This window comes from Giraffa tippelskirchi, chromosome 8 (genome assembly GCF_054371585.1).
Source record: "Giraffa tippelskirchi isolate mGirTip1 chromosome 8, T2T-mGirTip1v1.2.pri, whole genome shotgun sequence".
NCBI lineage: Eukaryota > Metazoa > Chordata > Mammalia > Artiodactyla > Giraffidae > Giraffa > Giraffa tippelskirchi.
This window is the reverse complement of record NC_137282.1, coordinates 25,435,585-25,457,930: the sequence shown is the minus strand read 5'-3', so window position 1 is coordinate 25,457,930 and position 22,346 is coordinate 25,435,585. Positions and strand designations below refer to the sequence as shown.

The 22,346-nt window shown below is 39.0% G+C and overlaps 1 long non-coding RNA gene across 10 annotated transcripts in view; it reads right to left on the bottom strand.

Annotated features, from left to right (window-relative positions):
* The window catches only part of LOC145518087 (uncharacterized), an 854,536-nt gene that overhangs the window by 394,400 nt on the left and 437,790 nt on the right, over window positions 1-22,346 (bottom strand). The window contains exon 1 of one of the 10 annotated variants that reach the window (XR_014062595.1): window positions 10,920-11,241. The exons of 7 other annotated variants lie outside the window; for them this stretch is intronic. This is a non-coding gene — a long non-coding RNA (uncharacterized LOC145518087). Of the gene's footprint in view, window positions 1-10,919; window positions 11,242-22,346 lie in introns of those variants that run through there. 2 more of the 10 variants (XR_014062592.1, XR_014062596.1) reach the window with 2 other exon arrangements.

Below are 22,346 nucleotides of genomic sequence, written 5' to 3'. Positions count from 1 at the left end.
TCTCTTCAGATTGCTTTTATTTGGCATGCCTTGTAATTTTTTTAATTAGAAGAGATGAATTTTTAATTAACAGGGATTGGCCTTTAGTGTGAGGATTTATGGTAGTATGGCTAGGAGTTGAGCTATGTTTAGTGTTTACTATAGCCATGGATGCCAGAGACTTCAAATTACTCCAGTGCCTTTTGTGTGCACTATAGCTGCCTTTGAGTTTCCTTAAGGACTCCTCAGATAGAATCTATCTTTCAGCCTTTTAATCTGTAATCCACTGTTAGTTTACTGGAGTCCTGTGTGTAGGTGTGGAGGGAGGGAAACATTCTAGAATCCCATGGTTAAATCTCAGCGATTTAGCTGGCGTCTATTCCTGACCATCACAGATGTTTCTTAGCTTTCCCTCTCTTTCTCAATGGCAGTACATGAAGTCTAGAGCAGGCTGGGGCCGAGGTATCTTTTCTTCCTGTGGATTCTGGACCTTTGCTACAGAGAAGGTTCCATGCATATTTTGGAAGGATCACTCTTCCCCTCCCCCCAGAGCCATAAGAGACTCTCTCTCAGCCTTGCGTCATGAGATCCTAGTGGGGCTCTATGTTGCACCTGGAGTGTCGGGGCTCCCAAAGATTAGGGTCCCCAGGAGTGTCTCACTCTCACATCATTACACACTCCTCCTCTGTGCTGTGCTTACTCTCTCAGTCATGCCTGACTCTTTGCAACCCCATGGACTGTAGCTCACCAGGCTCCTCTGTCCATGGGGATTCTCCAGGCAAGAATACTCAAATCGAGTGTGTTGCCCATTCCAGGGGATCTTCCTAACCCAGGGATCGAACCCAGGTCTCCCGCATCGCAATACCTGAATTCTATACGGATTCTTTACCATCTGAGCCTGGCACCTTAGAAACATTACCAATTAAGTGCTCCCACAAGTTTTTGCCTCCTACTGCTTCTGCTCCAAGAAAGTTGGTCTTGGGTGTGATTCTTTGTACCTGCCTGTGATTCTCTGTATTCACTGTCTCTCCAGATTTCAGGATGGTGGTTTGCCGTGTGATCTCAGGTCTCTGCTAGATCCAAGAAAAGCTGCTAATGTTCAGTTTATTAGGATTCCTGCTTTATGGACAGAGTGATAACTACCAAGCTCTTTATGTAATGGGAAGTCTCTAGTTTTAGCAATACAACATTTATACTCAGTAATTTCCCCACTTAGGACAGTCCCTGGAATGTATCATTCCCTTATTGAAGACCAAAGGGATACAGGGCTAATATAGTGAGAGAGCCAAGTCTTCCACATTTAGGCAGCCATAGCTTCAATTCTTGAAGACAGATATTTAGCCATTCTCTTATATCAAGGGGAATTATTTCAACTGATGAATTCATCTGAACAACTTATTTCAGAAATTACTAATAGCCATTAATAGAAAACTGGACTACTGACAAATCAAATGTCAAATGAATTATTCTTCACAGTATACTATAGAACGGATTTTAGGAAACTTGATGGCCCAGATGTTACCTATATTTGTATACAATATGTGTATGTGTGTGTGTTCTCCCCCTTAGGAATTTCAGATCCATTTTCCAGTCTTCTCTACTCTCCTGTATGCCCTGGGAACCTGATCCATGTAGACAAAATCAAAATGCTGCCTTGTTTTCTGGCTTCTGGTTGTATTCATCAAAGGCTAAGAACTCAGATGGAGGGAAAGAATGACATTGAGACATTAGTTCTCCCAATTCATCTCCTAAGTGTCACCTCCAGCTGAATACAGCTCTGAGAGTTCACAGTTCCTTCCCATCACTGACCTTTCCATATGACTCTGCCTTTTAGCATTTTCAACTATTTCTCCTTGCTGCCCCTTCATGTCTGAGGTTATAAAATCCAACTACTTCTTGTCTGACTTTCAGGTAAATTTTCATTATTTGAGGAAGAAAAATACACAACCCAGGATATATTTGTGCAGTAACACCATCCACACAGTTCCATTAATTTCTCCCCACTTGTTTTCAGTAGCATATTAGTTTGTCTAAAGGAAAGAAGGCTTTGTGTCTTGGCAGCTCCAAAAGTAACATTTACATAGAAAAGATAAGTACCTAGTTAAACACCTCACATTTCCAAGCCAGAACTGGCAACTCTGCTCTTGTTTCCAGGAGGCAATCAATGCTATCAGCCTTTTACTTGCTGAAAATTCCTTCCAAATTCTAGCAGTGTAATCAGATCTACTTTAGATGTTACTGTGAATTTGGCATTTATTTTTATATTAATAAATATTCTACTGGTAAGTTAGGAGAGGATGTTAGGCAGTTTTTAAAAAACATACTTAAAAAACCATTTAAGCAACAACAACAAAAAAACATTTAGAAGATGAATGCTAAATTAGTACGGGCTTCCCAGGAGGCACTATTTGTAAAGAATCTGCCTGCCAGTGCAGGAGATGTAAGAGACACAGATTCGATTACTGAGTCAGGAAGATCCTCTGGAAGAGGAAATAGCAACCCATCCCAGTATTCTTGCCTGGAGAAGTCCATGGACAGAGGAGCCTGGAGGGCTATATCCATGTGGTTGCAAAGAGTCGCACATGACTGAGTGTACACACAAACACACTCATACATTAAATACTACCTATTATTAAATATTTATTACTAAATAAACCAAAATCATCTTACCCTCCCACATGAGGCTCAACAGAGAATGACACTAATCACTTATCTGTGCTCTACTTTGAGCTAAACTACATAGGAATCCATGAACATCCCTAATCTCTGACCATGTTTTGTTACCTTCCATTAGGATTCCCTAAGCTTCACCTCCACCTACTGAAAATCTATACTTTACTCAAGGATTATCATGAATAGGAACTTCTATATGAATCATATTCTACCTTTGAGAAGACAATCTTTCTCCCTCTTTTGAACAATTATATTATTTATTTCTCTCATTGTCTTTCCATAGTACACACATACACACAGTCAACTCTCACTATTTGCTATAGTGACATAAGTTCTATAAAGATGCTATAAACACTGAAATTAATAAATACTGAGTTTTCTGGGGAAATACAGGGTTAATGACAATGACAGCAAGTCACTGGTCACAACATTTTTGTCGTCATTTTGATTGACCACCTTTTCTATTATGTTTCTGTTTAAACACCTTATTTAACATACATTTTGATTCATTAACATTGAACTTATACTCAACAGCACTAGAGCTTCATACCTGAATAAAGATCATCTATCACACTGTAGTTTCTCCATAAGGCATATCACAGCCTCCTTGCACTTAGAAACACTTGACAACCCTGCAGCACAATACTTAGGGACCATTTTAAACAATTAAGCCACTATCAAAAAGCACAAAAATGCAAAAAATACAGTACTAAATGGATTGTTAAAAGGACACTTGTTTACAGAGTAAAAGCTGACACAAGAAGGCAGAGTGTCTCCATGTTCAACCTCAGCTGGGAACATACGTATCAAGCTACTCAAACATCACTATACACATCTGCAAATGACTACATAACACCACAATTACTGATTTTGGTACTACAGATACATTTTAGTGATCAGGTGAATTTGCAAATACGAAATCTGCAAATCATGAGAGTAGACATGTGTGTTTATTAGGCACATATGTGTATAAAGGAGAAGACTCTCAATATGGAAAGAAAGATAAAAAGTAAACTGATGCTTACAATGTTGTATAAAATAGGCAGGAGGAAATTTCACGTTACTATGAGGTCTCATAGTGAGAGTATCTGATGAAGCATCAAGGCTCAGGAACTGCTACTGCTGCTGCTAAGTCGCTTCAGTCGTGTCCGACTCTGTGCAACCCCATAGACGGCAGCCCACCGGGCTCCGCAGTCCCTGGGATTCTCCAGGCAAGAACACTGGAGTGGGTTGCCATTTCCTTCTCCAGTGCATGAAAGGGAAAAGTGAAAGTGAAGTCGCTCAGTCGTGTCCAACTGTTAGCGACCCCATGGACTGTAGCCTACCAGGCTCCTCCATCCATGGGATTCTCCAGGCAAGAGTACTGGAGTGGGGTGCCATTGCCTTCTCCAAGGCTCAGGAAAGGTTCCTGGAAAAAAATAGCCCATAAGTTGCATTCAGAAGGACAGTTACAACAGAAATCTTAACTGCTGTATTCCATAGCATCTAGTACGGTGCCTGGGTACATTCGTTTTAAGTAAACAATAAGGATAAATCTTCGGTTATCAAGTTCCACTTAGGTTATTCAGAAACATAAGAGAAAAAAATATTTCACTTAGCTTTGGATATACAATTGTTCCTAAAATGTCAGAACCGTTTCAGTCACTGTAATCACCGGAGCATAGCACTCTCCCATGGCACAGACGTCTCACATGATGACATCATGCATGGCTAGATGCAGACCAGCAGAGCACCAACAAGACTGACGGCAGCCAAAATCCAAGGAGCCTTGTAGGTCAGGCAAAAGGAAAGCAGACTGAGGAGGAGTCGTGAGAGAACAGGAGGATTATCAGTTGTGGCATCCTAAAATCAAGGTTGAAGCTTCACAGTGAAGGGAGTGGTAAGTATTGGAAAGAGTCCAGGAAGTAAGAAGAATGGAAAGCATCCATTGGATTTCACAGCTAGAAGGTCGCTGTTGACCTTTGCAGGACCAGTTCCAGGAGAGAACTGGAGGTACAAGCCAGACTGCAATGCACGGAAGAGCCAAATTAACGTTGTTTGTGTGGTTTGTTCTCCAACTCCAGTTACACTGGCCATTTTCAGCTTTTCAAACATGTCAGGCTGCCTCTGGATAAAGGTCTTAATGTTCTCTGCCTTTTCTTTATCTGTTAATTCCTTTTTAGATTTAATTGTCTCAGATGTTACTTCCTCTGCAATGTCTTCCCTGAACACTATAAGCCATGCACCATATTGGATCTTCCTGCACATATTCTCATTACACCCTACCACTGATTCTCATTCCATGTCTACATGATTATTTGAATGATGCCTGCCTCCACTTCCCACCACTAGATGAAGAATGCAACCATGCCTTGTTTTCCTGACATGGGAATCCCCACCACCTAATGACATTCCTAGTATGTGATTTTTACTCAACTAATAACTATTTGCATATTCCATATAAGACTAAAAATTCATTGAATGTATTCACTCATTTTGTTTCTCTGCCAAGCCTTCCTCATGCAAGTGCTCCTTAAATATGTTCAAGCAAACAATAGTTAAACTGCAATGAAAAAACAATAGAATATACTTAGAAAGTCACATGACATCTAGAATCTTCCCATAATACTGCACGTCTGTTTTGTTCATCACTGTATCCCCATTGCCTAGAATGATGCCTAACACAATATTTTCTTGTTGTTGAATTAATAAACAAATGATTAATGTACAGTTACAATGAATCATGATCCAATCTATACCTTAATTTTACAAACAACGCAAATTTCAAAAAATTGCAAAAACAGCAGCTTCTATGATGATTCTAAAAGGCAAGATCATTCAAAGGAAATTCTCTTATTGTAACCTATAGAATGAGGAAGAAAATGAATAGATACTTATAGAAATTAAGGTGGCAAGAATTTCCTGGCAGTGTTGTGGTTAGAACACTGTGCTTTCACTGCTGAGGGCCTGGGTGCAGTCCATGGTTGGGTAATTGGTCAAGAAAAAAAAAAACTTTCTAATAAGTTCAAATTCAAACAGTTATGAACAATAAATGCAAGAATTGTACATTATTAAGAACACATATGGAAAAAAGGTATGATTATCATTAAGATATGTTAAAGCCAGAGAAAAGGAAAAATATAAAGAATTAAATGTAGAAAAGAGTAAAGGATTTTAGATTATACACGTATGGAGCTGTGAGAAACATAAAATAGTTTAAAGCCATGCATCAGCATACAGAGCTTAAGATGATCAACACCAGTAGCCACTAAGTAAATGCAAATTAAAAGCACAATAAGATATCACTACATGCCCACTAGAATGGCTAAAAGAATAAGACTGACATCAGCAAGCACTGGTTAAACTATGGAGCAACTGAAACTCTTATACATTGGTGGAAATGTAAGACAGTATAATCACTTTAGCAACCATTTGTCAGTTTCTTTAAAAATTAAACATTAACTTACATTATGACCCACCTTACAGCTGAGTATTTATATAAGAGAAATCCAAATTTATGTCTACAAAATGATTTTTACTTGGAAGTTCACACACCTTTATTTATAGTGGCCTCAAACTGAAAATAGCTCAAACACCATCAATAGATCAGCAGATAAACAAATTATAGCATGCAATGAAATGAGCCTCAAAAAATAAAACAGAAATGGATTGTATACACATTCCACAGCATGGATATGCCTTAAAAATATTCAAGAGAAAGAAGCTAGAATAAAAGACTACATGCTGTATGGTTCCATTTATATGAAGTTCTGGAACAGGTAAAACTAAATTATTGTAATAGAAATTAGATCAGGGGTTGCCTGGGGTGATTTTATGATCGAATTCTTTAATTTTAGTATTTAATTTTTTTTACTTTTATGTAATTTTAAAGGTTACTTTGCATTTATAGTTATTATAAAATATTGGCTGTATTTCCCTGTGTTGTGCAATACATCCTTGAGCCTATCTTACACCCAAGAGTTTGTACTTCTCACTCTCCCAGACCTACATTGCTCCTCCCTGTTCTCACTAACAAACAGTGAGTCTACCTCTTTTTTGTTATATTCATTACTTTGCTGTATTTTTTAAATTCCATGTGTTAGTGACATTATACAATATTTGTCTTTGTCTGATTTATACTTAGTACAATGCTCTCCAAATCCTCCTATAGTGCTGCAGATGGCAAGAGTTCATTTTTTTATGGCTGAGTAGTACTCCATTATATGTATGTATGTGTGTGTGTGTATGTATATATATATATATATATATAACACACATCTTCTTTATCCATTCATCTGTTGATGGACACTTAGGTTGTTTCCACATTAGGCAATTGTAAATAATGTCCTCGGGTGCATGTATTTTAAATCACATATTAACTGAAAATGGAGAGAAAAGAGAAACCCACACACTCTATTTTGTTTCTACTCTTACTATTAAGGGACATTTAATATATTTAACATCGATGGAAAAGAATAAAAGTTCTACACGAGCATTGCACTAAAGTACCTAGTTCTTCTAAATGAGTTCAAGTTTTAAAACATAGCAATTACACCCCATGTATTTTGGAGTCAAAAATTTTCCAAAAGCAGAATCCATTAGAATAATTTAAGCCATGCTATGGACTGAATTCTGTGCCCCCCAAAGTCCTATGCTGAAGCCCTAACCTCTAATGTGACTATTTTGACATGAAGCCTTTATATTTAGAAGTAATTAAGGTCATAAGAGTATGGCCCTGAAACAACACAATTACTGTCCTTATAAGAAGAGACACCAGAGAGCTTGTTCCCTTTCTTTGCCACATGAGGATGCAGCAAGGTGGCCCTCTGCAGGCCAGTACGAGACCTCTTCCCAGATAGAAACCCTGCTGGACCTTCAGCTGGAACCTCCCAGGCTCCAGAACTACGAGAAAATAGATTTCTGCTGTTTAAGCCACCTAGTTTATAACATTTTGTTAAGGAAGCCTGAGCAGAGTAATATGAACGGAAACTACTTAATTATAGGGTACTAGATGGCTAACAGAATCTCTGGCAGGGCAAAGAAACCAATTATGGTTGCCCTTCATGGGCTTCCCAGGTGGTGCTTGTGATAAAGAACCCGCCTGACCAAGCAGGAGACCCAAGAGACGCGAGTCTGATCCCTGGGTCAGGAAGATCCCCTGGAGGAAGGCGTGGCAACCCACTCCAGTATTCTTGCCTGGAGAACCCCATGGACAGAGGAGCCTGGCAAGCAACTGTCCATCAAGTTCCAAAGAGTTGGACTGAAGTGACTTAACACACATGATTCTGCCACTTAAATCTCTATCAGAGTATCCCAGAGAAACAAAATCTCTCCAGCACGCTGCCCCATGTGGTCACTGCCTCAGTCACATCCTTTAATTCTTCTAAGTCTCCCATGGGGGTATCTGCTTGGCAGAGCCCAGGTGGGCCAGGCCACAGAATCCACCCCAGGAATGTGCCCAGAGCCCTGTTGGTAAGACTTCTGAGCTGCTTTCAGAGCACTTTAAGCAGCTCTTCAAGGAAAAACTGAAGAAAAACTGAAAATATTCTATAGCTGAAAAGGGGACCAAAGAATCACAGACCAGACCAGTGAGCTGGATGTTCTTTTGCCAAATTTCAAAGAAGCCTGTTAAAAAGATAATTTTTGAGCCTTTAATGGAAAAGTATAATACTCACTGAAGACAGTTTTATTACCAACTAGATTTCTCAAAATGGTATGACTGACTGATCTCAGAATGACATCGAAGATTCTCCCATATTATAAATTGCACAGAATTAGGAAATTTGAGACAAGTCCAGAAAGGAAAGTTTTTCACTGATTTATAGCATTCTAAAAGGAAACTTCTAGATACTTGCCAGGAGAAATATTTTTTTAATATGAACACACACACATACACACATCAGCTTGTCAAGTTTGCAAATGACACAGTACAGAGGCATAGGCTAGAGATCGCCTCTGACATTAAATTTTTTTCCTGCTACTTTAATTGGTAGACTTCACTTTCATTCTACTACCCCCACATCCCCCACCTTGAAACATGTTACCAGTGCTGGGAGGAAAGGATCGCTTCCACAATGTATCTGTTTGATTTTAGCCGATTCATATCACCTCTATGGACCTCTGGCTTATCATCTGAACACAAGGATCATTTCCAAGGACATTTCAGCTCTCAATCCCCACGATTCTTATGGAACCTCTTGGGTTTGGCAGTACTTTTGTTTTTTTCTGAGAAAACAGCTTTAATCGCTGCTTACCTATGAGTTACATGAGGCCATCCTAGTGATAGGTTATGGAATATTTGGAAATTATTGGTTACAAAGGACAAATAATAAAGTATCTTTTCTGAAACACCTTTGCTCAAGACCCCAACTCACAGCAATGTGCCTCTTAGTATACCCAGGGGATGATTTAAAAACAAAAAATCAAACAAAAAACCTGGAGGAAGGACAAAGAATGAGGGAGATTAAAAATTGTGTTTGAAATCTTCTAGTGAATAGCTTACACCTGGGACATTTTAACAATAAGAATGATCTTTAAATTATGTTGTATGCTCACATTCCTGTGATTGAAATACCAGAGAAGGTTTAAACTGAAATGAATCTAATGAGGATGGAAGAAATTCTGGTAATGTCTCAGGCTGTGTCCATGGCTGGCGTGAGAAAGTGTCATCATCCAATTTTCCCTTCTTTCTCTTTACAATCCTCATCACAATAAGTGCTGTCTTGATATTTAACGAAAGTGCCTACTCCACTGACATACTGAGCTCTCTGCAATTAGATCCACTGGCTATTTTTATTACTTCAGTTTACAGCTTTCCAAAAAACCAACTCACCTATGACAGGTGGAGTTTTGAAACCAGTAAAGTGGTAGATCATATGGGAAGCAGCATTAGCCATGAGTAATTTACATCTTGATATCAGGTAAACAATAATAATTAGAAAATTTCATTAGGGGTGATAAACTGAGAACAGAATTGTTTTTAGTTTCAGTTCCGTTTCACAGATTTCAAATCTTGAGGGTCTAGTAAACACAATCCCCTTTAATCATCTCTGCATGAGCTCAGCCATTCTAGTTTCAAGCTAACAAACACCTATCATCTATTTATTTGTTTAAATGATGTGTTTCACTCTCAGACTCATTGTGAGATGTTGATAAACCTCATATTCATAACCCAACAGAGTCTAGACACTAAGAGGAAATTAATCAGAACAAGTAGAAATGCTGAATTCTCAATTTCAATTCCAAAATTAAAACCACTTACCCACAGTTTATATTCTGTATATCTGCACACTTTTTGGCAAAATACTTTATACAGTAGTCCCCTCTTAGCCTTGGGGAACACATTTCAAGACTCCAGCAGATGGTTAAAACTATGGACCGTATCAAACCATATATGCTCTATGTTTCTTGTTATGCATACATACCTATGATAGAGCTTAATTTATAAATCAGGTACAAGAAGAGATTAACAATAAAAACCAATAATAACATAGATTATAATATCCTGTAATAAAAGTTATTTGAATGTGTGTATCTGAGCAGGACCCTGTGAGGCCTTCCCAGAAGAGACCCCACCCATGTCCTCTGCTTGCCTTTTGCTACAGAGAAACATTACTCAAAGAATAAAATTAATCCGAGGAATGAGAAAATGCAGAAAGAAAGGAAAACAGTCAAGCAAGACAAAAATACTACTACTTTGGCCATTAAAATCAAGGACCTTTAGTTCTTCCTCAAGGACTAGAGAATACTCTCAGCCATATCCTTTGACCTGTTTTGCAGATACTGAAAGCCATGCCAGGTGGGAAAAGTTAATTGTATCTGCCCACAAGCAGGGAGACCCATGTCGGTTGGAACCAGGTTGATGGTGTTGACTCCTGATTGCCTGACCACCACCCAATCAGAAGAACGTGCACCAGCTGATGTCGCACTGCTTGTTGAACACTTTAAGACAGGGCACTACCCCCTCCAGGACAGGACACACAGTCTTGACCGCAGTAGCCCACTGTGCCCCCCCACCCTTGCCTGGCAAAGCAGTCAAGCTATTTCTTTCTACTTCACCCAACACCCTTGTCTCTGTGTTTCTGTTCAGCACCAGTGAACAGAGGCTGAGTTTCAGCAATTCACGGTCTCTCTCGAAATATTTTATTTTATAAGTTTAATGCTTTTTTTATCTTAACTAAGCAGTTAAGCAGTTGTCATATAACTTGAAGTCTGAGGTGCGACAGCAAAACTAGCACAAATTTCTTGTTCTTTCTTTGCAATTTCAAGAATAAAAGATTTGTTCTTACCATAGGTCTTAGCAACCTCCTCGTAGGACTTCTTTCCTTCTTAAGTCACCTTTTCACTTAGAGGAAGCACTTCACGACTTCTCTTTGGCATACTCAATTTGCCAAATCATTTCTCTAGAGTTTTGGCGCCGTTATTAAGGAAATAAGGGTCATTTGAACATAAACTCTGCCGATATTAAGACCGCGAGCCTGACTACCAAGTTGACCGGTAATTTACTAATGGTTGGGGTTTGCTGGAGAAAGGGATGAGTCACGGCTGAGCCAGACCACATGAGATTTCTTCACGCGAGATTTCTTCACGCGAGATTTCATCATCCTACTCAGAAGGTGCACACGTGTGCATTGTTCTTTTCTGATGGAATAGACCAGGGTTGACTCTGGGTAACCGAAACTGTGGATGAACAGGTGTTTCTGGGAAACAAATAAAGATCCCTGTGCAAAGACTGACAGAACCCTCTCTTAAGGCCACTTGGTTTCTCAGATTCTCAAAGGGAAGAAATAATGAATATTATTTAATAACAGGGAATTTCTAGGCTTAGGGATGTGCGTTTGTGAAGAACCCCAATTCATATTTCCATGGACCAAAAGGGCCCCTTTCCCACCAACATGTGAAGCGGTGGGAGGTGAAACCTCACCTTAAACACCAAGGATATTCTCTGATCGAGCATAAAAAAGGCCCTTGAAATCCTTTTCCCCAGAAGGCTGCACATGTTGGTGGAAGGTCTCTCCTTTACCGAAGCACGCTCGAACTGTCGTGTCCCTCGCTGCATGACCCACTCTTCCTATTCTGCTGAGGCCAAAATATGTCAAATGGACAGATGGCTCTGCCAGAGACAGTCAGATTTTGTCAAACCAAGAAAATTAAAGCCAGGCCCTGTCATAAAAACACAGCTTATGGATCTGCCGGATGCACCAGCAAAACCGGTCTCGTTCACAGCTGCACTCCCTCCTGGCATTTCAACGTTGGCCAAATGTTGATTCAAAGCATAACTGACTCAGAAATCTTGCAAGCAACCTCTGCTTCAGCCGACACAGCCGACTGCTTTTGGGTGAGTGGTGTTTGTCAACCCCCAATCTGAATTGCTGATCATAAAACATGAGATAATGAACCACAATTAGCTCCAGAAGAGAAGTTCCAGTCGTCCGATTTTGTCTTTTCCTGTTTTTTTTTTTTTTGTCCCTCGGGAAAAATAGGAATTCTTTACTTCATCTTTCATCATGTTTTAGTATTTTCATAGGGGAAAGGGTCTATAGTTTCTAAACTGGTTTGGTTTTCAGGTAGAATTAGAATTCTAGTATTATCATTAATAGTGTGATTCTGCAACTTAATTTATGATGGTTAAGAATTCCCCACTGGGGAAAATAAAGATCAGATACATAAGAACAGAGCCAGGTATTCAGGGGAGCTATACCGTCTGGAGCACTTCCTTCTTAGGTGTTTCTGGTTTACCTTTATCTTGGGATATCTAGTGTCTGCCTGATGTCCTCTGAAGGCTTATGGGTGAGCTCTGGATGGATTCTAAGGTTTCTGCATAAATCTTGGAATTCTTCATTTCCTCTGCATAGATATTCCAAAGCCCAGATGGCTTGGAAATTACTGTATCACTAAGTAAGATAAAATAGAAATAACATTTCTTGCTCAATTATTAGTCATCATTTGATGCCAGCTGATTTGAAAGTAGCAAAATGGTTGCATCTACCTTGGGTCATAACTCAGTTTCTAGACAAATCATTTATTGCCTGAAAAGTAAAACCTACATTGATACTCCTGTATGTGAGACAAAGTTTTCTAGAAAGAAAACAAATGACCAGTTTTTTTAAGTATCATTTTAACTATTTCTACCTGTGTTCACCTTTTGCTTCAGACCAAAAGGTTAATTTTGATTCAATCTTCCAAATCATTGAAAAATTGTGTTCATAATTATTGTTTTATTCTTCCTCTTTTTAATGTATAAATCCTAACGCCTAGTTTCAATGAGGCTTGGTTATTTATCAAGTAATCAACTGCTAGTATGGAAAATCATTGGCCCTTACAGTCTGAAACTATGAATGTACTATAATTTGCTAGAATTTAGTATGAACACAAGTATATACCTGTCAAATTAAACAGCGATTAAATTACTGTAGGGTTGGAACAGGAAATGAAAAACATACTTCAAGTATTTCTCAGAGTTCATTCTTCCAAGAATAATTCCCTTTAATTAATTGGTTAGGTGTTTACTTAAGTCATTCTTTAGATCTCGGGCAGAAGCAACCATCTATGTTTTATCTGTTTTCCCAAATGCAAGTTGATTTGAACTGAAAATTTAAAGGTGAAATAAAGCTGTCAAACCTATTTTATGATAATTTGCAATTAACATAAATTAAATGAATACTATAGAACATTGAGGTTCAGCTATTACTGAGAATTATATTACTCATATATTTGCTGATTTTCCTTTTGTTTCTAATCTGTAAGTAACTTACTCAGTATCCTTTTTGTCTTTTTTTCAGCCTGTTGAAATAAAACTAAAAATCTGTTTTGAAAACTTACTTTCTGTGAATTTAAAGCTACCCAGCTATTAAACAGTGTCTCTTTTCTCTACACTTTTCCTTTTAATTCTCTCAAGGCATCTAGGTAATTATTCATTTGACCTTGAAGTTTTGACAAACTTTATTTGTTATGAGCGCATGAAGTCAAGATCCAGAAAAATGGTCATTACCCTTACATTACATTCAAGCACATTATAGAAACAGAAGTGGTGGTAAACATAATACACCAAAAGTTATGGGCTTTCTACTGAAGGGACCCAGACAGCATCAAGTAAAGCACAGGAAGGGAAAAGAACCTTGAAGTGGGCATAGATGCAAAGAAAATATGTGAATGTAAGTTCTGATCTACGGAAGGGGAAGGAACTAGCAAGGACATAACCTGATTTTATAGCCTGAGCATTTAAGGTATGGAAGACAAAGCAGAACTGTGATTTGGAGCTACCGCAAAGCATACCTTTGCTGCTAATATCTGACATCTTAACTGCCTTACTTGGAAAACATTTTCTGTACTTCAGATTTGTTGTATTTCCATGTTATTGACAATTGAGTAGATTGTCTATTAACCTAGTAAGAAAATGCTCTAGCCTAATTTTTTTTAGTGAGCTGTTGAAGAAGTAACAAAGTGTTTTTAGTTCTCTGGTTTATTTAACAGAGTAAACAATTAAAATATTCATGCCAGAAGTTGCTGTATAACACAGGGAGTTCTGTGACAACCTAGAAGGGTGGGATGGTTGGAGGGAGGTTCAATAGGGAGGGAACATAGCTATGCTTATGGTTGATTCATGTTGTTGTATGGCAGAAACCAACACAACATTGTAAAACAATTATCCTCCAATTAAATATAAATTAAAAAAAAACACCTATAAAGTATGGAAACCAATAGAATTCCCATCACCCTAGGAAATTTGGGTGATGTTCCCTGTAGTTTTTATGCATGTGTGTGAGCTCTGTGGTGTCCAACTCTTTGAGACCCCATGGACTGTAACCCATCAGTTTTATCTGCCCATGGGATTTCCCAGGCAAGAATACTGGAGGGCCTTGCCATTTCCTTTCTCCAGGGGACCTTCCTACCCAGGGATTGAACCCATGTCTCCTGCATTGGCAGGTAGATTCTTTACCATTGAGCCACCTAGGAAGCCCACTGTGTAGTTTTCAAACAAGTCTTTTTTAGCAGGTTGGAGCCTTTTTTTCAACTGAAATCACACATGGGACTCTAGTGTATAGAAGTGATTAAAATAAGGTTGAGGCCTACCCCATTCTTCTCCAGGGCTTGTAATGAACCCTCTACACACACACACACACACACACACACACACTCACACACACAGGGGCCCAATTTGAAAATAACCCTACTAAATGATCTCTCAAGATGTCTTCCAGCCACTAATACTTTTTCCTAAGATGCTACTAAGACTAAAAAAATAATACTGTCCATTTGTAAGATTAAAGGACAGTACTTGGTGCTGGAGAAGACTCTTGAGAGTCCCTTGGACAGCAAGGAGATCCAACCAGTCAGTCCTAGAGGAAATCAACCCTGACTATTCATTGGAAGGACTGATGCTAAAGCTCCAATACTTTGGCCACCTGATGCGAAGAGCTGATTTAATGGAAAAGACCCTGATGCTGGGAAAGATTGAGGGTAGGAGAAGAAGGGGGCAACAGAGGATGTGATAGTTGGATGGCATCATCGACTCAATGGACATGAGTTTGAGCAAACTCCAGGAAGTAGTGAAGGACAGGGAAGCCTGACAAGCAGTCCAAGAGGTCACAAAAAGTTGGACACGACTTAGCAACCGAACAATAAAAGCTTTTAAAGTGTCATTTTATTTTGTCATTGTCAATGTTAGTTTCCTCTCTGAAGGCACAATCCAATGGTCCACACTCTGGAGTCAGACTGCCTGATTCCAAAACTTAACTGGATGTTTACTAACTGGATGCCCTTGAAGAAATTACTTAACATATCTGAGCCTGTGTGTCCTCATGTGTAAAGTGGTTTAATAAATGTAATACCTTCTTAAAGTTTTTGTTTTAAATATGTTAATACATACAGAGACTTTAAAACAGAGCCTGGCATATAGTAAACACTCAATAAGTGTAGCTAGTATTATTCAGCTCAATAAACCAAGTACCTAAAATGAACAAGGCACTAAGAGTTTTAAGCAGTAAAGAGAATCAATAAAACAAAATCCTAACCCACACAAAATTTTCAACATTCCTAGAAAACCCATGTGAGGGCTTAACTTACAAGCACTTACAGAGCTGAAGAAGAGTTTCTAAGTTTCATGAGGCTCAAGATACTCAAAATTATCCATTAATTTATTTTGAGCAAACTGAAAGAGAAGAAGACAGATACAAGATGCTAAATGTAATTCCATGATCCATTTCATTAATAATGACAGGCAAGAGCTTAACTGCTCCTGGGCTGTGAACTCTAATACACTAGAATACTGAATGGGCGCCTTCTGCGTTCTCTCCACAAGCCTGTCAACAGGGCCTGTATGAGCCCACAGAGATGCTGTCAGCCTGCTGCACCAAAGCATAGAACAAGAAAAAGAAAAACAAATAGGTCCTGCCTGCAAAGTGTGGTTTAGCCGGTAAGAATGCAAAGTAGTGCAGTCACTTTGGAAGAGTTTGGTGCTTTCTTAAAAAACAAACAAACAAAAAAAATTGAGTGTACTCTTACCATACATTTCATCAATCACACTCAACAATCAAGTCATAATTTTTTAAAAATGAAAAAAGATGAATGATTAAATAACAAGTGTTTTTATATATACAATGGAATATTATTCAGTCTTAAAAGAAAAAAGGAAATCCTGCCACTTACAACAACATGAATGAACCTGGAAAACATTATGCTAAGGGAAATAGTAAAATAAACCACACAGAGAAAGATAAACACTGTACGATCTCACTTACATGTCTAATCTAAAAAAAGTCAAGCTCATAGAACCAGAGAGTAAGTATAGCAGTGGTTGCAAGGGATAGGGGTAGGGGAGGGGTGGTGGTAGAGAGAAGCTGGTTAAAAATGATAGTTTATCAGTTATAAGGTTAATAAATTCTGGAGATCTAATATACCATGCAGTAACTGTAGTTAATGATATTGTTAATTCAATATATGTTAATGATAAAGTTAGTTCAAGTATACATGAAGTATACTTCAAGTTTGCTAAGAGCAAATCTGAAGTGCTCTTACCATACATAGAAATGTAAGTATGTGAAGTGATGGATATGTTTATTAACATAACTGGTAATTATTTCATACTGTATATGCATATTAAATTATCACATTGTACACTCTAAATATATTTAGTTTTTGTCAGTTGTACATCATTAAGATGGGTTGGGGGAGAAAAGGGAATTTTACCATCCCAGCCCTGCCCATTAGAGAACCATGGCTAATGAATGTTGAGCTGTCATCAACCTCCCTAGGCTGATCAGTCCATCTCCCAAAAAGGGGAGCAAGTAAGGAGACTGGTTCTCAAGGGGGTCAGACAGGCCCATTGGGGGAAAGAAAGGGTTTAAATAAAGAGAGTGCTTTGGGTTCATACAATCACCGGGAAGCCACACTGTCCTGAGAGTCACAGTCTTAAACAGTGAAGAATCGTCAAGCTCAAGGGGCCTCCAACAGAAAACAGTAGAAAGGCAATAGGAACAACTTCTCAACACTTTGACTATGGACTAAAGGTAATGGCAGCAAGTCCTTTCTCTGTGACCTCAGGTGGAAAGTAGGGAGAGGAAGAGAAACATCCTCCATGCCATCTCTAACGCGCACACATACCAAAAGTGGCTTGCAGCTGGCATCACAGAGCTCTCCCAAGGAAAATGTCAACTACCTACAAGCACCAGCTGTTTTTATAAATGTTGATATGGAAGAGACAGAGGATATAGCATGGAAGAGGAATAGAAACAGAAAACAGTTTAGAAAGGGTAGATGAGGAATAATGTGTAAGAAGGTCCCAGAGCTGGAGAAGCACAGGGTTCCTGGGTCAGAATCCCTGGCAGGGTTGGGGTAGCTGGGGTTAACCATGTGCAGTTGAGACCCAGGCTGTAGGTAGTGGAGAGCCACTGATCTCTTTGGCTTGGAGAAAGTACAGCTCAGAGAGACAACAGATAAAATGGATTCAAGAGGTAACAGCACAGTCTGGAAGGTTACCCTGGCTGTCTCAGCAGAAGGTATCACAGCCCTTCTTCCTTGTCTGCCAGCCCATGTCTCCTGCATTCTGCAAGACTCAGAGCAATACAATTCTTCACAGTCTTTAGCATATAAGTACATAATCTGCCTTATGATTACTGTGACCATATTACTCTGAAATTACTCCCACCCTGAATCATAGAGCTGAATCAAACCTTGGCAGCTATTTGGGCCAACCCTCTCATTTCTCATTGGAGAGATTTGAAGAGAGAAAGTTGAAGGCATTTTTAACAAGGTCATACAAACAGCTAATAACTTCATATGTAATTACTTCTCTAAATTAGTTAAATTCCTTGAAGATACATCTAAGCCTCGGGGTTCTAATATGTGGTCATTCAATCTTTTTAAATACCACTTAATCCTGTACTTGGAAAGTGATCAATCTTCACGGAAATAATGTGTTGCCCATACTGAATGTTGGTGAATGGCATCTAGTTATTTAAAACCAAGACTCCAGTTCATTCTCAAAACCAATCCCTACAGAAAATTCTAAATTCTGTGAAAATGTTTATAGACACTTCCTAAAAAGGCTAACGAGATTTTCATAGTTACATAACAAAGAAAGTCAATCTGACTTTTTCCAGTCACAAGAATTTGGGATATTAAGAGAATATTTCCCACAAATATAGAAAATATTGAATAGAAAAAATAAATCTGTGAACAGCAACCATGGAGCTAGGATATTAAATCTAAGATATTCTGTTCTATTTGCAATACTTGTATTAGTGATGAACTACCATTTCTACCCTAGGTGTAAGATTTCAGCCCTTCTTTCTTTCTGGGAACTTTGTATTACTAGTACTTAATTTCAAGAGATCAGTTCTTAGAATAAAAATATAGCAATGAAACCTTGAGCCAATTTTGCAGAGCTTCTGGGAGATTTGCATGCCTACAAGTAACCAATATTGCAGCTTCTTTTAATTGCCAGATTATACCTTCTGCTGAATAACAACACCTCTTCAAGAACAATCACTATAAGCGATAACAGTCACCTTAGATGGTGACTTTTAGATAAAGCTTAAATAGAAAGTTTCATTAATTGAGTACACAGTGTGCTTTAAATATGTGTCTTGGTTTTATTCTACTTCCAAAGTGACCTCTAATCAAGCTTTAGTAAATGCCTCTAAAACGTTAATTGTTTGATGCCTGAATGCATTTAACTGGCTGTCAGCATGGGTTGGCAGACAGAGACTAAATATTTAGATACTTTTCCTTAACCTATAGAAGAAAACCTCTCTTGCTCCTTCAATGTTTATAAATTCTATATATTGGTTTGAAGATATCTTAGAATAACAATATCATTATTTTTTTCTGTTTATCCTGATTTGGGCTTCCCAGGTGGCGCAGTGGTGAAGAATCCGCCTGCCAACGCAGGAGGCACAAGAGACGCGGGTGCGACCACTGGGTCAGGAAGATACCCTAGAGAAGGAAATGGCAACCCACTCCAGTATTCTTGCAGGGAAATCCCATGGACAGAGGAGCCTGGCGGACTACAGTCCTTGGGGTTGCAAAGAGTCGGACACGACTGAGCTCGCCTGCTTTTATCCTGATTTAACTATTCATAGGCAATATTTTGTATATTCCATAACTTTTCCTCAATTCTAACGATAGAGATGATAATTCCTCATTTCAAGAGGTCTTACAAGAATGGTGAAAACTTCCACCCAGCTCCCAGCTGAGGGAAAATGGAGGAGGAACATTGCTCCTCTTTCTCAAACTTACTACCTCCCCCAAGGAAACAGGAATGACTAATTACTAGGGCCCTAGAAAAGAAATTCTGGGTTTTCTTTTATTTCTCAAATTACCTTGCTCAAAGGAGGAACTCTCACTAATTGAAGAAAAACATACTTGCTAAAACATACTAACTTTTAATTGTTACACTATCTGCCCTTTCTCAGAAGCAAGACTGAAAGAGCTGAGTGACTGTGGAAAGCCAAACATAACTCAACACAAAGCTGACGCAGGGTCACACAGAAAACTGCATATGACGTTGCCTCTGCTCAGATAGCAAAGACACCTTAAATTTACAGGTACAAAAGTGAACTCTCATTCACACCATCTTTCAAACAAGTCCCTTTCTTCATGTTCCCCAGCTCAGGAAATAGCACCACAAACTACCAAGCAATGGTAGACTTCCCTGCGCTGCCATATACTGAAAGTAGGCATGGACTCCAGACCACATACATCTTAAACGTAGCCACCAGTCCAGATTAGTCAGCATATACAGATATTTTCATCTCCATCTATATAATTTCTCCTTCCTTTTTATTTTCCTTCTCCTTCACATTTAAAAAGATTTAGAATTTAGAAATAGAAGAATTATAATTCAGTGAATTAAATAACAACTTTCAGGGGAAAATAAGGTACCAAATTACAGACCTACTTTAATTGTAAGACATTTCAATCCAAAAATGTTAAACTGTAGGTACAAAAGGAGCCTGGAAAATACATTAGATTGGAAACTATCTACCAGTTATATATGTTTCCTTATCTATGAGTGAAAGAAATATGTAATTAGTAATAAATATTCATTGTCTTAGGGAAGATTGTGTTTGAATTTTTTACAATATATTGGCTTTCCAGGTGGCTCAGTAGTAAAGAATCTGCCTGCCAATGCAGGAGCCGCAGGAGATGTGGGTTCAATCCTTGGACCGGGAATATCCCCTAGAGGAGGAAATAGCATATACTCTCCAGTATTCTTGCTTGAAAATTCCATAGATAGAGGAGTTTTGTGGGCTACAGACCATGGAGTCACAGAGTCAGACACAACTAATGACTAAGCACAGCACCATAAAATAGTAAAGAAATGGACCATAAATAAAGCTGAGCGCCAAAGAATTGATACTTTTGAACTGTGGTCTTGGAGAAGACTCTTGAGAGTCCCTTGGACTACAAGGAGATCCAACAAGTCCATCCTAAAGGAAATCAGTCCTGAATATTCATTGGAAAGACTGATGCTAAAGCTGAAGCTTCAATACTTCGGCCACCTGATACAAAGAACTGACTCATTGGAAGAGAACCTGATGCTAGGAAAGATTGAAGGCAGGAGGAGAAGGGGACAACAAAGGATGAGATGGTTGGGTGGAATCACCGACTCGATGGACATGAGTTTGAGCAAGCTCCAGGAGGTGGTGATGGACAGGGAAGCCTGGCATGTCGCAGTCTATGGGGTCACAAAGAGTCAGACATGACCGAGCAACTGATCTGAAGCACAGCACAACATCTTACTATAATAATAGAACCTTCTACTACTGAAGTCACATGGTTTCCAGAATTATCTTTCTCCTAGCACCATCAGCCATGACTAAAACTTTGACCACCATTGCATCCTTCCTTCTTTGCTGACACAACTGGGCCGACCAAGCTTAGATAAAGGCTTTCTGTCTGTCATAGTCTTCACTGTCATCCCAGTCTACTGGGAACAAAGTATCTTATTGCAGAGAAGGAGTCCACCAGTAAAAAGCAAGTGATGAAGCACAAGCTGTCCTTGGATTATGGAGAAAAGGTAATACTGGGTCAGGACCAAACCCTGAAATTGTAAAAGCCTAGGAAATGTGAACACTGTGGGGGAAAAAGCCTCAATCCTCCACAGTCAAGAATTTTTCAATTTTCAGCCACATACTAAGAGTGACTGCAAAGCCTTTGTATTAATATGGTTGCTGCTGCTGCTACTGCTGCTAAGTCGCTTCAGTCGTGTCCGACTCTGTGCGACCCCATAGACGGAAGCCCACCAGAGTACCAGAGTACAGTACCAACTGTACCAGAGTACAGTTTTCCCTCATTAATGAGCAATCAGAGGCCACTATGTCCATTTATCCTTTACTCGTTTATTCAAAAATCAAATGCTTACTATGTGCTATGCACTGCTACTGGGGCCAAGGATACAGTAGTAAATAAAAAGGAACCTTAGTTTTCTGATGCATTTTTCGCTTCAAGATCTCGAAATTTGGGTTTCAAGAACCTGATAGTTAAGGTTCTGAAAAATTTTGACAAAATTAGGGCATACAGATAATAAAGAAGAAAAAAAAATAGCTTGAAAATGAGAAGCAGGCAGGATTTCTTCTCTCAAGCTTTCTTTAAAAAAAAAAAAAAAAACTACGAAAAGAGAAAGTTCAGGGAAAAAAAGACTATTCTGTAGATACATTTTATACAAAATCAATCCTGCTGCTAAATCGCTTCAGTCGTGGCCGACTCTGTGCGACCCCATAGACGGCAGCCCACCAGGCTCCCCCGTCCCTGGGATTCTCCAGGCAAGAACACTGGAGTGGGTTGCCATTTGCTTCTCCAGTGCATGAAAGTGAAAAGTGAAAGTGAAGTCGCTCAGTCGTGTCTGACTCTCAGCGACCCCATGGACTGCAGCCTACCAGGCTCCTCCGTCCATGGGATTTTCCAGGCAAGAGTACTGGAGTGGGGTGCCATTGTCTTCTCTGATACGAAATCAATAGTCTCAATCAAAACACTACCCATGAAGAGAACAGTTCAGGATCAGGCTGAACACTGAGAAATTTAGTATTTGAAACATATTCAGGATTAAGAATACTGGTTTTAATGAGTTGAGAACTATTTTCTTCAATCAAAGTTTCTAGAACAATAAGCAATAGTCTATCAACAGCCAGGAGGTGAGTTGTTATTTATACATTAAAATGTTAAGTTAGCTGAAATCCAGGGAGTGTTTTAATTGCCATTCCTGCAGAGAAAAA